Source organism: Triticum aestivum, chromosome 6A (assembly GCF_018294505.1).
Source record: "Triticum aestivum cultivar Chinese Spring chromosome 6A, IWGSC CS RefSeq v2.1, whole genome shotgun sequence".
In the NCBI taxonomy this organism is placed as follows: Eukaryota; Viridiplantae; Streptophyta; class Magnoliopsida; order Poales; family Poaceae; genus Triticum; species Triticum aestivum.
The window spans coordinates 269,987,767-270,002,653 of record NC_057809.1 but is presented as its reverse complement, the minus strand read 5'-3'; the positions used below and the strand labels follow the sequence as shown (position 1 = coordinate 270,002,653).

Here is a 14,887-nt window from a genome sequence, read left to right as displayed (position 1 = left end):
ACAAGTAAAAGCAGTAGGCTGCTGGCGTAATTGTCCTGACATTGGAGAGTCAAGATCTAGATCAAAATTACATCGTCATATTTTTGTCTAGCCGAAGGTAGATCAAGTATACTCGCTGCTACCACACACCAACATAGAGCAGCAGTGCATCACTTCAGTTAGAGAGGCAAGATGACCAGTGCAACACTTCAGCTAAACAGGTGAGATGAAGTGTTCTAACTGCAGAATTGACATATTATTTTATACAATTCACATGAGCGATAGATCTAGCACCAGCATAGGTGGATCTATAATCATTCTTGTAAAATATGCCTTGACTTGTATCAAATATATAAACTTACTATGCAATGTGGACAGTAAAACCAAAATAACCAACATTGGTAAATTCAACCAGCACATTTAAGACCACTCTCCTCCACAGCTTATTGTTAAAGAGTACAAATCTAGATTTTATGAAAGCTAAAAACTCATGTCATTTACAACCAACAATATCTAATTGGCCCTACTGGGATACATCTAATGAATTATGAGGCACGCTTTCCTTAGCTTCATATCTGAAACTACCATCATGAGCTGCCATCCAATAGAGAAGCTCCATTTTCAGAATAGCACATGTCCTGTTGAGAGAAAATGGAAGTTAGCACCAAGTACATCAATAGTGAAAAAATAATAAAGTTTTCAGAGTAGCTTACAAAATCAATTTGCACAAACATAAGGAGATATTACATATCAGTTTTATACTTGAGCCTATGCCAAGAGACCAATTGCGTTAAATACTTTCTCAAATCAATCTGTAAACCCTGGCTGTAAATCACTGTAAAACAAACATAGCTCAATCATAATTTGCACAAAGAAAAAAAGAACCTGCAGCAAAGTAGGTCTAGGCGATGGCTAATGGTCTTTCGGCAAAAGGTCGATGGAGGCAACATTTTGTGTAACAACAACAAAAATTGAAGTTAAAACTCCAACAATTACCTTGTTCATACAATATTCCAGATTTTGCAAAGATGCAATCAGCATGGAGTTCAATGGAACATGGAGCGGTTATAACAATATAGTAAATAGTGGAGTGATAGATAATCTTGAAAAGCTAACAATAGGATGCATAAGCTACTGGATGGGCCCATAGTGGAGTGATCTGGATGTTTCTTCCAAGATTATTTTGTCGGCAAGAGCAGATCAAGGCTTTAATTACTTGCTAGCAGCTAGCTGCACAAACTAAAGATTCAGGCATACAGATCAAAGAAGCGCTTGTTTACCCAATTGCCAAGAGCAGATCAAGGACTCAAGTAATTGCTAGCATTAAGTTAATCTGGGGCTTGTTATAGCGAGCTGCACCAACTACTTATTCAAAACGAAGAGGTGCTTGCTTCAGCCTATGCCAACACACAAATTTTCCAATCAAAGCGTTGCTTACTTGCTTGCATCAATTCAAACTGCTACTTGTTGCAGCTACTTTTACAAACGAAATAAGATGGCAAAATAATATAAAGTTTCATCCTATAATTACAAGTGAACTCTGGTTGTAAATCAAATATAGCTACTATAGGACATGATCCACGCTTTCAACAATTCAAGTACGCTCTAGCAATTTTCTAGCTACAGAGTTGAATCCCCACCTTTGTGAAAAAAAACAATTCTTATAGAACCCATTTTATTACATAAAAAGTAACAATCTCAGCTCTGGTTCCTACTCTAAATCATTTTAATTACAAAGTTGAATACGACGACGACGACTTATTCCTACTCTCGAAGTTTCTCCAAAATCACGTCCTAAATGTTCTGAACTGGGAGAGCAAGAACTCAAATCGAACAAAAAGAGACATATATTCCTCAAAAGAGAAATTTGAGGTGCTTCGCATTAATCCATATAGAAAAAGAGCAACAATTTAACAACCATTTGAAGGCACCGCCCATAACTTGCTCAGGCTACTGTATAGTGTGCATTGTTCTGGAGGCCATGATCCACCCACAACAGAATCCCCGACCTTTCTTGCCCCAAAACCAGACAGAATATTATGCACAAAATTATCCAAATTGCTACTAAAAGCTACCAGCCAATAGCAAGAAGAACATTAAAAAGTAAGTAATGATGGTCGATGGTAGAAAGGAACAATGCAACATTCCTGCATTACTATTACAGCCCCTCAAACTATAAGTCTTCAATGAAGAGTATAATCACCTGCAGCACAACTAAACATATAGATGTGACCAATCTTCATGCCCGCTGCGTGGAACTTCTTTAATTGGAGTCGGAGCTGCTCCCACAAATCTTCACAAAGCTCTTCAAAATTTTCATATGTTATGGTGCCCCTGTAAAAAAATGGCATGCATGTAAACATGTAGAACTTGCACATTTTTTCTGGTCATGATTTAAGATTACATTTTCACTATATAATGAGAAGGGAGAGCTGAAAGCATGAGATGGGTAACAAGATCAACCATAACATAGCAAAACAGGCTTGTGGCAAATATAAAAAATGAAAAGCTAAGAAGCCAGCATGAATTAGTCTTGCAAGCTCCACACAATCATGAATACGCAAAGAAGATATCGTATAATATGGGTCACAAAACTCAAGATAGAATGTGAGCATGGGCACAAAATCACCTCACAAGAAGAATTTCTGTAACTCATGATTGCTATCATATTTTTATCATAGTAATGATGCTTTCTGAAGCAACCAAGCTAGGTGCATGAGTAACAGAGAGAATCAGTACCTCAGAGAATATTAGTACTTCGGAGCCATGTGCCTTTAACTTGGGAAGACATTTATCTAACAGAACCATCTTTTCCTGTAGAAAGGGAAGTAATTTTCCTCATCTCAAAGAAAAGAATCATTTTTTCCTGTAGAAAGCATCAAGCCTTGAGGAGGCGCACCAAGGACGATGCCCTTGAGCTGCTTCAGGACTCCAAGGAGACAGCTAATACTGCAGTCCGCACCACGGTAGGGGAGGGCCGATGCCGGTGGAATCGTTGGGACGCACAACAGACTCAAAAATTTACAAGTCACATAGTTTTACATATTTTTACTCACTACTGGAATAAGCGAATCATGAAAATGTACTCAAAGACTAAAACTGAATTCTATACACCAAATATAATTTTCAGGATATTCTAGTTTATTTAAATTGTGTGCCGCAATCATCTCCGTCCTCATTGCCTCCTCTACATCTGCCAATGTCCTCGAATCCTTGGCGTCCATGGGGATCCAGTATGTCCTCCTCATCGCGTCCGGCCATCATGCCCAAGACCTGCTACATGTGCCATAGAGCTCCTGAAATTTCAAAATCAATTAAAAAAACTAAACATATATGTGGATTCAACGAAAGATGTCTTCGCTTGTGCTCTACGAATAAGTGATCGAGGTCTTGGCTGTTTTGTACAAAGAACACAAAGTCCTGGTAAATGATTTACAATAATGTAGCATGACGTTCAGCTTGTTTGGGCAAGTGATGTTCAGTTTGTTCAGTTTGATCTTACCAAAAAGATCAACGTAATTCAAGACATGGGAACTCAACCAAGAATACATTGGTGCCTATCAATACGTCCCAATTGGATTTTGCCTTAAATCAGTGCAGGGGTGGCAGGGGAGCGCATGTGTGTGTACCTGTGCGTGGTTGTGATAATCGGTTCAGACGAAGTAGTGTCCTCGCCGGCGTTACGGAGGAGGGCCTAGGTGGAGGAGCTGTGTTCCGTGGATAGCACACGCTCAGCCGTCAGGACAGCGCCCAGTCGGACCATCTTGGGACGACACAGGGAGACGGGGAGCAACTGCACGACGGAAAAAATTGGGAGCCCAACAACACATTGGAAATCCATCAAGAGTTGGCCTGCAGTGTTGGAGCATATAGTCAATGTTCTCAAGATTTTGCAGATTCAACTTCTGAAGCAAAATCATACAAAAAGTGAATCATTTTACACATTATGAACATTCAGAAGCAGATAACAAACGTATCATGCATCTGTTCACTGTTGCTAAAATTGTATCTAACTAATAGTTGAGTAAGTCACCAGAGAAGTTGTTATGTATATTGAACATGTACTCAAGCACTCATGAAAAATCTTCTATACAAAATTAATCAGGCAAGAGCATGCCCATGCCAGTGAATTCTCAGACGACCTGGAGGTTGCTATTGGCGACGGGCTGAACTTGTGAAGGGCATCTCTAGCAATTATCAACGACATGGCATACTTTTTTGCGAGGAGGAGAGGAATCCTGACACAAACCTGATCCGATGACCGGAGCCGCCGTCGGACCAGCAGCAGGTACCCACGCAGTCCCTATTCTCCCTTCTATTCTCTCCATCTCACCTCGTCTCCCTCCCTTGTATCTTCTTCCCAGAAGACCTAGTCGCCACAGCCATGGAGCACCGCCGCCGCCGGCCTCCACTACGAACCGTCGGGATGGATCCCGACCTCCGCCACTTCCCCACCGTTCCCCGCCTCCAGGAACTCTGCCGCCGTCATCCTGCTACCGATCGGATCGGGGATCGGGAGCGCCGCCGCGGCCAGCCTCTACTACAAACCACCGGGATGGATCCCGACCTCCGCCACTTCCCCGCCGTTTCCCGCCTCCTGGATCTCTGCCGCCGTTTTCCTGCTCCCGATCGGGATCGGGAGCACCGCCGCACCAGCCCAGAAATCATTTTTTATTCCCTCACCAAGGACCGCGGGTTGAATCCCTAAAACCACAGGGTTTTATTTATAAATTTCCAAACGAAACGTTTTTCTCACTTAAGAAAGGATGGCGGGTTGAATTCTTAAAAATAGAGGGACTTTTTTGCAAAAACGACGACAACGTACGGCCAGAAGCAATCACTGGTTGTATAGAGGTATATATATATATATATATATATATATATATATATATATATTTAAATAATAAGTGATTTATTATTACATTGGTCCTTAAATCTTATGAAGCTTCCGTACACAATCACCAGGATTTTCGTTGCCAAACAAATCCAGGATTTTATTGTTAAGAAATTATTTTTATAAGTTAATAAGATGTGGTTCTTACACATGTAAGTATCTGTTAAATATGTGATTATAATAATAATAATATATAATAACATATAAAATAATTTAAATATATATAGTACAGTTAGAACGGAAACATAAGTTGGACCAGGCGTTCCTATCCTTATATAGAAAAATAGAGCAGACCTCTGCATTTTCTTCAAAAGAATACATAAATTGGGCTGTCGATGTTTCAGGAAAAATAAAATCTCGGATGGGAGGTCCATAGGCCGGTCGATACACGACGACCCTCAAGAAAATACAAACAGGCCTATGGACCTCCCATCTGAGGTCGTGGGTTGCGCATGTTAAAAAAGAAAGCCTAGACGGGGCAGCCCAAAACCCAGCTGATACTTGCTGCCCCAGTGATAATAAATGATACCTGCCAGCTCCTCGGCTTCGTTGTGAATTTATCTCCTATAGTAACTACGTTGAAGCACCTAAAAAAATGTAACTATGTTGACAAACCCATGGGCCCCAACGTCAGTATAGCATTAGGAGGAAGTATTTTTTCGATGAGGCACTTGCTTGCGTACGGCCATAGACCTGGTGGGTCCCGACTATCCGCCTCTCCACGTACAGTCCTCTCCAGATTCCTCTCCTTTGTTCAGCATGTTCACAACGGCAGACAGCGGCGTCGCGGAGGGCGCACAAAGGCACAAGAGAAGATCCGACCACCTGAGGAAGTGCCTTATTAGTAACAAAACAACTGAACTAGCCTAGTGGCTGAGTGACACTACCCGACAGCTGTTCCGCCCGGGTTTGATTCCACCCGTGCAGAGAAAATATCTCCAAAAAATTTGCCTCTTCCTTTATTGACATGTGGGTCCCAGTTGTCATCTACGCACACCACGTCCAACACTTGCCAAAACTTCGTCCCTCGTTTTCTCTATTTTTCGCACACTCGACGTTGTGTGGGCATCTTGAAAATAGCATATCTTTTTGACTGTGCATCATATGAAGATGTGCTATGCATGAATGTTGATCAGCATGATGTTAACTGGCTGGTAGTTCCAGTTTCGACCATGAATAAAACTTCCAGCATGATGTTAACACTGTTTGAAAATGCCGTGTTAATATAAATGCTCTGCCTCTGAAAGTTGCAGTTTCTTATCTGAAACTGAACTTTGAGTTTCTTATCTGAAACTGAAACTTGAAGTTTCTTCTCTGAGAATCACCTGTCAGCGACTGAAAGGCAGGGGAACCTCTCCTCTCCATCATCTCCATTCCAAAACCACCGTCTCGCCTCTCCCTCTTCTCTATTGCAAGACCACTGTCTCTCCTCCCATCTTCCAAAGCTAGCACCGGACCACTCAGAAGGATATCTATGGAGGGGATGCATCAGTGAATCAGGCAGATCGCCGGCGGCGACCAGGCAAAGTTAGCCAGGTTGAAGGAGATCCTTACTTGGTTTGACAATGAGTGGGAGATTTCAAGGACGGTGAGGGCCATGTGGCAATGTATGCAAAAGAGCGAAACGACGGCGATGAGGGCGGCGATGTACTCCTCAGCGGCAGTCGTGCCGCAGTCCTTTGAGTTCATCGAGTATCTCCTCTGGGTGATGGAGCAGACAGATTCGCCCGAGGCGAAAGTCAAGCGGAGGTGGTGGGCGTACAGGTCGAAGGTCGAGCACCCAGAGGATAACGAATCGATCGAGTACGGTGTGCCGTTCGCGAGGGTGCAGAGCCAGCCGGAGCCACAGGAATATTCGTTCTCCCATCGCAAGAGGAGGCCGGATGGCGCGACATTGCTTCCCCGCCGTTCTCCATGGTTCCCTCGACACTCGCCTCATTTCAACGGCGTCAATAGGGTTTAAGGTAAGCTTCGCACTAACCTAATCTTCCATCTGCTCATGCTTACAATCAGTGTGACAACTAATAAAAATCAAGCTTACAATCAGTCTCCGAGTACTATGCCAATCACCCTAAAATAGCTCAGGACCTTTGGGTCAAAGTTGTGACACTGTGTACAAATAAAGAAAAATACATTGGTTCTTCTTTCAGAAAATAGTACACCCCTAGAAAACTGCCAATATAAGCTACTAGTATTTTTTAAGTCTAACCTACTAGTATTTGGTTAGAGGATTTGCTGCCGAGAAAGATCTGTCCAAAGTGAGCGCCACACATCCCACTGATGGTGGTGGATGCCAATGCTTAGATGCAACAGGGTTGGTGTTGGTAATTTTTACTTGGCACCTCGCACTCTACATATATGTCGGTTCCATCCGTACATTTGTGCAGTTTCACCAAAATGCAGCTAAATAACCCTGTTTGCATAGATAATGAAAAGGCGTGATTACATTATAGTGGCACTAGTTGATGAAACATACACTAATAAATAGAAGAAAATATTACATCATACTGGAAATCGACCCAAGTCTCCCCGATACACCTTCTGCCAGTGATGAACATCAGTGTACAGCGGTAGTACAAGGAGGGGCCTTGAGACATTCAAATCTCTATGTTTGTGCAAATCAACTAAAATTAAGCACCCCAGTTTGCAGAAATGCTTAAACATTAACAATGGGACTAGTTGATGAAACATACATTAACCAAGAGAAGCAATTTCTTTATCTACATTAGAAATGAAATGATAGAGAGGACACTCGCTCTATTTTAATTGTATTAATTGTATTATTACTTCATTTTATCAGTGACACTAGGGTCGACCAGGTGGCAAACGAGGTGTACCATGTGTCGCAAGGATGAAGGCTGGGGGTGCTTAGACTGGGATGCTGAAGGTGGCTCTTTCAGTACCTATCTTCCCCCTCATGTTTCTGTGGTAGTATTTGGGTTGTAATCCAAACTTCGTCAAGTTGGTGCTGCGTCCCCCTACCTGCCTAGCTTATGTGGTGAACTTGTCTCCTACTAGTACTCAGTCCGTTCTAGTAGTAGTTGCATAACTTCCCGTTTACACTGAGATGTTGGCGGATAATGGTTCTCTATGGTTGGGTTTCTTTAATGAAATTGAAGGGAACCCCCTCTTTCGATATATAAAAAAACAGCGGCACTAGTGGTGCCAAAACATTGCCTCAAATTAATAGTGCCACTAGATTAAGGTGCAAAATAATAACGTTACTACTTTATCATGGAAGTGCCAAAATAGTAGCACAAGAGAAGGATAAACATGCAGGATCTTTGGCAAATGGTCAGACCAAAAAGAAACATACCTCGTGATGGGAACCATATCTGCAGTCGACGCCATCGTAGAAGGGATGACACCAGTCACCAACATGGATGATTCAATTCATGGGACCTTTTGGTGCAGTTCACCTAAAATGAAGCAATGTCCCATGACCTAGCAGCTTCTTCTTCTTGTTTTAAGAAAAGGGCTCCAGCCCCGGTTCCATTTCCATCAGAAAACGAAACCCACGGAGCTTCTTCTTCATTAGTTGCAATAAAATTGAGCAACATCAAGGTTGGTCGTGAAGCTCCTGGAGAGTAGGCGGACCAGGACAGTTGCATCTCTAACGAAAAGAAGCAACTTATCTTAATGGGAAATTTAGCAGGACATGAAAAAAGTGCCATTGATTCATATTACTAGAGGCATTACATTGAAAACAACATTGGTTTAACGTGTCCTTACTTTTAACAGTGCGACTACTACATTTTACCAGTGGCATTACATAAGAGCGGCTCGGGGCAACAAGCATCAGAAGAGGATATCTGGGTTAGTCCCATTTTTGTTCGGTATATAGCCACCTTATACTGTGTGAGGCTAGCAAATCTAGTGCTGGACTTACTCTGTTGACATGTGCCCCAGTCCCCACTTTCTTTCCTTTTTCAACCAATAGATCGGGTTTATATTGCGTTTGTACTACGTTCCCTTTATTTCCTTATTATACCTAGAGACCAGTTGGATAGCCAGTCTGTGCTACTTTTCGCCCCCATTATTTCCTCTTTCGACCAAGTCCTAGATTCAGGTAACAAATCTTCCCCCACCCCACCCCCTTTCTTCCTTGTTTGAACCAAGTACTACTAGATTCAAGTGCATGAACTAGTTTTACCTCTTAACAGTAAAAAATTAGGTGGTTTTCGAACAACAGATCGATCCTATCTACACGAGGGGGGCTGAGAAATAGTAAAAGATACAAATGCAGCGACGTCAGGAGCTCGGGAAGTAGAGCAAGGCCGGTTTCTAAGGAAGTTATACGTGAGGGTCGCCGGGATGTCGCTAGGTGGGCAGCGGGAGGCCGGATCTGCCCACACTACGGCAGCAAGGAAGAAGGGGTGAGAGGCCCTTCCTCGCCTGTGATGCTTGGGAGATAACGACAAGGCACGCTAATCGGGACGCGCCGGCAGTGGGTAAGAGCCGCCGCCGAGGACGACCGCGTGAATGTTGCACCTTCTCACCTTCCCCGTCGGAGAGGATCCGGCTGGATCTGTGACCAGCGGTGAGTAGAGAGAGAGAGAGTGTGGCCACCGCTATCGTGTTTAGATCTAGAGAGGATGAGAGAGAGGTGAAGAGAGCAACACTAGCAAGCAAGCGCTGAGGCTCCTGCCTATATAGTGGAGTACTAGTTTTCTTTTGTCTACTGGCCGGAGCCGGCTTGATCTCGGCAATGACTATCGAGAAGTCTTCATGCACGTGCCCCGGGGGTGTAGTTGTCGTCATTTTGATCTGAAGCACCGGATTATAACATATAACACAAAGAAATGCCACATGACAAGAAATCATAACCTCACTTCCCGAAGGAGACAAGATGAATCCCGACGGACAAACTAGACGAGGATCAAAGCTCAAAGTAAAGATAAACTCGTAGAAAAGGGGTCCGTCGATAGATGTCCTAATTAACATAGCCGGCTTGACCTAGATGGCAGCCGAGTACTCTTCGTGCATGTGCCCCCAATGACTAGCCCAACTCAGTTGTCGCTGTTTAACCCTCGCAGTGATCCGAAGCACATGACACCTAATTTTGCAAGATGACAAGAAACCTTTTTTTAGATTTCTCACTAGAACTACAGCCATGTACAACACAACCTGCACGATAGGTAGACGATAGCCAATCCAGGCATGTCTGCTGGAGTCTGGTCACATGCATGTACGAACTGATCTTCCGTGTCTTGCATGGATCGTCCAGGTACCAACATATGTACTACTTCTATTAACTCACCTGACTTGCGGGGCCGGGGAGTGTGCCTACGGTTGGTTCTCAATTGTGGTCCCACATGTGTGTGAAAACGCAATATTACGCGGCTTCCATTCGGAGAGCGGCGTGCCAGACCGACCAACCGTCTAGGGCACGACACGAACGCGACGGGCGTGCTGTATACTCCGTACATGTGTACCGCCGTTTTCTTGAGGCTTTGCTCCATGGCGCAATCCATGGATATAAAATTAGTATACTGTACTCTTTAAAAGTCGAGGGTGGGGCTTTTCCCACGCGGTAGGCGAGGCAGTTCCGCCTAGTCTGTTCAACAGAGACGCGAGAAGATGAGGGAGTAGGCTGCAAACATAGGGATGTGTGATTTGACAGTGAGTTACTGCTGGACGGGTGGGGCCCGGTGATTTGACTTGCCATTATCATTTTAATTGCGGTGGTACGACCAGCTTGAGTCTCCTGATTCCTGACCACCTCCATACAGGTGCCTCTCCCGATGCTCCACCATGTCCTCTTGCTTGAGAGCCCACTCCTCCACTTTTTCCTTGCCTCTTTCCCCCAGATATGCAAAAATGGCATGTAAAGCGGGCTTATAGCCCACTATTGTACATGATCCTACAGGTGCTAAGCCTGCCACATAGGCATAATTAAAGTATGATGTGGCAAGTTAATTAAGAGACAGACTAGTTTGGTTACCCCAGGAAGAAACGGTGATAAGCATGTGTACCTAGATGAAGCAAACTTAGCAACAAAAAAATAAGCACCTATGCATTGGGGACTTGAGTTGCTAAGCCATTTAATGCCCATAGCACCTCATCTAAGCACCATTTCATTGGAAGAGCTCACTCCTTGGCAAATGCAATAAATACTACGAAGAAAGAGATAGAGAGAAGTAAACAAAACATACTCTTATAGCCAACCTTATAGCTAACCTTGTTGTATGAGTGACTAAGTGATGACTATGTATGACATGCCAACATCAGATAGCCTAATGCACCATGTTAAATCTCCAAGGGCACGGCCACGCGAGCGAGGCGACGGTCGTGGTAGGCGCGACCATGATATGGGCTGCTGGCAGCCCTTGGATCTGAGATCGAACAGTCGCATGCTAAGTTGCTGAAAATTTGCAGAATAACCCTCCAGGATAGGATATTCACCCATAGGTCTGGAATCACGCCATGCAACCGTTCGATCTCAGATCCAAGGGCTCTCAGAAGCCCGTATCATGGGATAATGGAAAGCTTCGTATCACCTGTAATTTTCTCGACGCATGACATCACATCGAAAGCCATTTAATTGGGTGTCGAGTAGACATGACATCTAAGTGGGCCCCGATAGTACTGTGCATGAATCCATTTATCCACCAGGCAAGCCACTACCCTGCCATTCGCACGCGCCCCGGCACTCGACATTTTTACAATCGATAAACCGCTCCTAGTCGTCCCATCCTTTCACATTACGACAGTTCCACTAATCCTAACCCTCCTCCCAAATCCATGGTGTCCCAAATCTCCATGATCGGCGGTGAGTACAAGGTTAGAACCATCACCTGCGATGAGTTCGATGTCATCTACACCCGTTCTTCCACAACGGTGAAAGAATGCCTTGCTCGCTTCAAACGCATGTTCGAAAATTCCAATGATGAGTGGGTCGCTGGGCTAGATGTTGAGTACACCACAGTCCTGGGAAGCAAGAAGAATGTAAAGGAGGCCACAATCCTAGGAATGTACTAGATATAGACCACATCCAGTATGATGCAATGGATGGCTACCTTTGTTTCAATATCTACAAGGGTTGGATGAAGAGCAAGAGCCAAGTGTGCGGTTCAAGCAAAGAAGTATCGGCCAAAAGGAAGAGGGACAAGGACGAAGTCGAGGACGTGGATGAGGAGTCCGAGTAAGGTGGCAGTGTTGTTGATCATGGTGGTTCTAATGAAGTGTCTACCGAATTAGTTGCTTAGTTTAATTTCAGGTGTGCTTAGTTTTATTTGAGGGGTGTGTTGTGCTGAGCCCCCAGCAGAACTATGTTATGTTTCCTCTCATTATATTTCGTACATTTCATCTTTTAGTTGGCATAGTACTACCACTCGTTTCTTCACATTATATACGTACAATATATATGGCCAACATCATATAGCCAGCAGTTTAGTTGTCAAAGAATTTCAGGGTGCTTAGTTTTGTCAAAGAATTTCAGGGTTCTTAGCTTTATTTGAGGGGTGTGTTGTGCTGGACACCATTAACTTATCATTGTGAGAATCGGTTTATTTTTGTCATGTAACATGGTCAACGGGTTTGACGTGAAAATAACAATGTCTAATGGCATTTCTAATATACGCTGCCTCCCACCAGATTTTCTTTATAGAGGCAACATAGAATTATATGAGTGCCCTGTTAAATTTTGGAATTATTCCGGGTTCGTTTGGCCTTTTTTATACATTAATTGAGTTTTTGGTCATTTAATGTGCATAATTCGAATTTGAACTACAAGCACATGCTCCGTGCACCAAAGTTGATTGAAAAATCACATGTGTGTCCTCGGGTGAATTTCTAGGTCACATGCAAGAAATGGGAATGAAATTCAAACATCTAGGCATCGTGGTTCGGTCAAGAACATTAAGAAGCTTGGTTTTAAAATTCTTGTAAATCCAAAACACGCCTGAAAATCATGAAACTTGGCATGGTGTCATGTCATGGTACTACCATGCTGTGGTAAAAAAATTGCAGAATAGGAACAAGTTTCGGTATAAGTTTCTTGCAAACCGGAGCTTCTCTCAAGAACGCTCGTGGTTCTGAGAGGGAACGTGTCACCTTTGTATGCATAATTCAAATTTTAAATACAAGCACATGCTCCAGTGCATGAAAGCTGATTGAAAAATCACATGTGTGTCCTCGGGTAAATTTCTAGGTCCCATGCCAGAAATGGGAATGAAATTCGAACATCTGGGCGTCATGGCTCGGCAGGAAACATTGAGGAACTTGGTTTTTTAATTCCTGTAAATCCGAAACACGCATGAAAATCATGAAACTTGTCTTGGTGTCATGACATGGCACCAACATGCTATGGTAATTTTTCTGTCTGATTTGTGAAGGTGCACACATTAACAATCAACAAAGTCATTTTGGGACAAGTGCTATCATGTTACAATTGGAAACACAAGTATTACTGAAACCGTGGGCGTTGTATTTACCAATTACGTGCCGCCATGCGTCCCCTTTTTTATTAGCTAGGAGGCGCCGTGCAGGGTAGCTATTTGAGTACGGTAAGCATGCGAGCCCTTTGACCTCCAAGTATAGACAGAACCAGGCCCTCGTTGGTATCCGCGCCTCGACTTTGGCTGGTCATAGTGGAGAGTAGCATAGACTAGTTACTAGTCTATGTTACTAGTACCTTCATAGTGGGTAGTGTCATATAGTATATGCATAATTTGGCGACGAGCGCTCTCTATATGTACCACCTTTGTTCTTTAATTACATCTTGTTAGTTTTGCTCCATGGCGCAATCCATCGATACTACTACTGTACAAATGTATACATTTTTTTAAAAGCTAGAGGGCGGGGCAGTCTAGCTTGGTACTTTTCACGAGAGGCGAGGGCCTTTGTGATTAGACGGCTCATTACTGCTGGAAGGCGGGGCCTTGTGATTTGACTGCTCATATAAATGTGCCGACGACCTGAGGAGGAGCAAAGAACCGTGTGGTACACTCAAGTTTTCCACTAGAGTACGACGGAGGAGCATGAAACACGGAAGCCCAGTGCCATATCCTCTACTCTCTACTCTTATTATATATTACTAGCAAGAGGCATTGTTCTATTGGCGATAAAGAATGATCTAATTTGCTAGTCATCTCATTTTTAGCATTGTTCTATTCATGGCTCGCAGAGAAGGTGACACGTGTGGCCAAACACCCGAAGAAAAATAAGAAACACATGAGCAAAAGAAGAAGGGGGATTATCACCCCCAAAAAAGAAGGAAGACGCACACACAAGTCTGGGGCGCTGCTCTCTCTTCATGAAGGGTTGCTGGCCGTGGAGTCATAACTGCTTCTTCATCGCCTCCACGACCTCCATCTCCTTGCGCGTCTCCTCCGCCATCTTCATCATTGTGTCTATGATGCAGGATTTCTTAACGCGAGCCTTCATCATCTGTTCCACGATCGCATTACGTACCTTGACAGCAGCCTGGTGCTCGATGCGGAGCTTCGCCAACTCCTCCTTCTGTTCCATGACGAGGGCCTGCAACATGTTCATCAAGGAACTACTATTCTCATGCAGCTTCTTCTAGCCGGCGTTCTCCTCCTTCAGCAGGTCGAGCTCGTGGCAGAGCTTCACCGTGTCCTCCTGAAGTTGCAGGATTTTGTCGGTCGCCTTCTTCTCCGAGGCAATGCTCTTCTTCCACAACATCACCAAGACGGCGGTCAACTCCCCCTGCTCATTGAGCTCAGCGGGCATGTCGTCGAGCCTCTCCTTCAGCAGCTCCACCAAGCCATGGATGAACTCCTTCAGCTTATTGAGGTGCTTATTGAGCTGATCGGGCAAGCCGTCGAGGGATAACGACTCCAGCGCCGCATGTTCACCTCCGCGTCTAGGGCGCTCCTGGGAGCCATCGCCTGCCCGTGAGAGATCTTTTGAGGTCCCTGTGTGGCGGCAAGCCCTCTCTTTTTTTTCCACACCCTTGGTTGCCGCTCCCTTGTTACGAGTAGTTCTCGACCTAGAGCTCTGCACACCGGCCATGTCAAGGACGGACGAAGAAGGAGGACTTATGAGGAG

The 14,887-nt window shown here is 44.2% G+C and overlaps 1 long non-coding RNA gene across 3 annotated transcripts; it reads right to left on the bottom strand.

The window, feature by feature from the left end:
• Positions 1 to 356: 356 nt before the first annotated feature.
• Positions 357 to 4,655, bottom strand: LOC123127420 (uncharacterized). 3 transcript variants are annotated; one of them, XR_006462465.1, is made up of 6 exons: positions 4,229 to 4,655; positions 3,609 to 3,831; positions 2,719 to 3,275; positions 2,183 to 2,313; positions 693 to 814; positions 357 to 617 (listed from the first exon to the last, which is right to left on the bottom strand). It is a non-coding gene; the product is annotated as an uncharacterized lncRNA (long non-coding RNA). The 3 variants fall into 3 exon arrangements; XR_006462464.1 differs by lacking the exon at positions 693 to 814 and having other exon boundaries at positions 2,719 to 2,793; positions 2,879 to 3,275; positions 4,229 to 4,649; XR_006462463.1 differs by lacking the exon at positions 693 to 814 and having other exon boundaries at positions 4,229 to 4,649.
• Between the last annotated feature and the right edge of the window lie 10,232 nt (positions 4,656 to 14,887).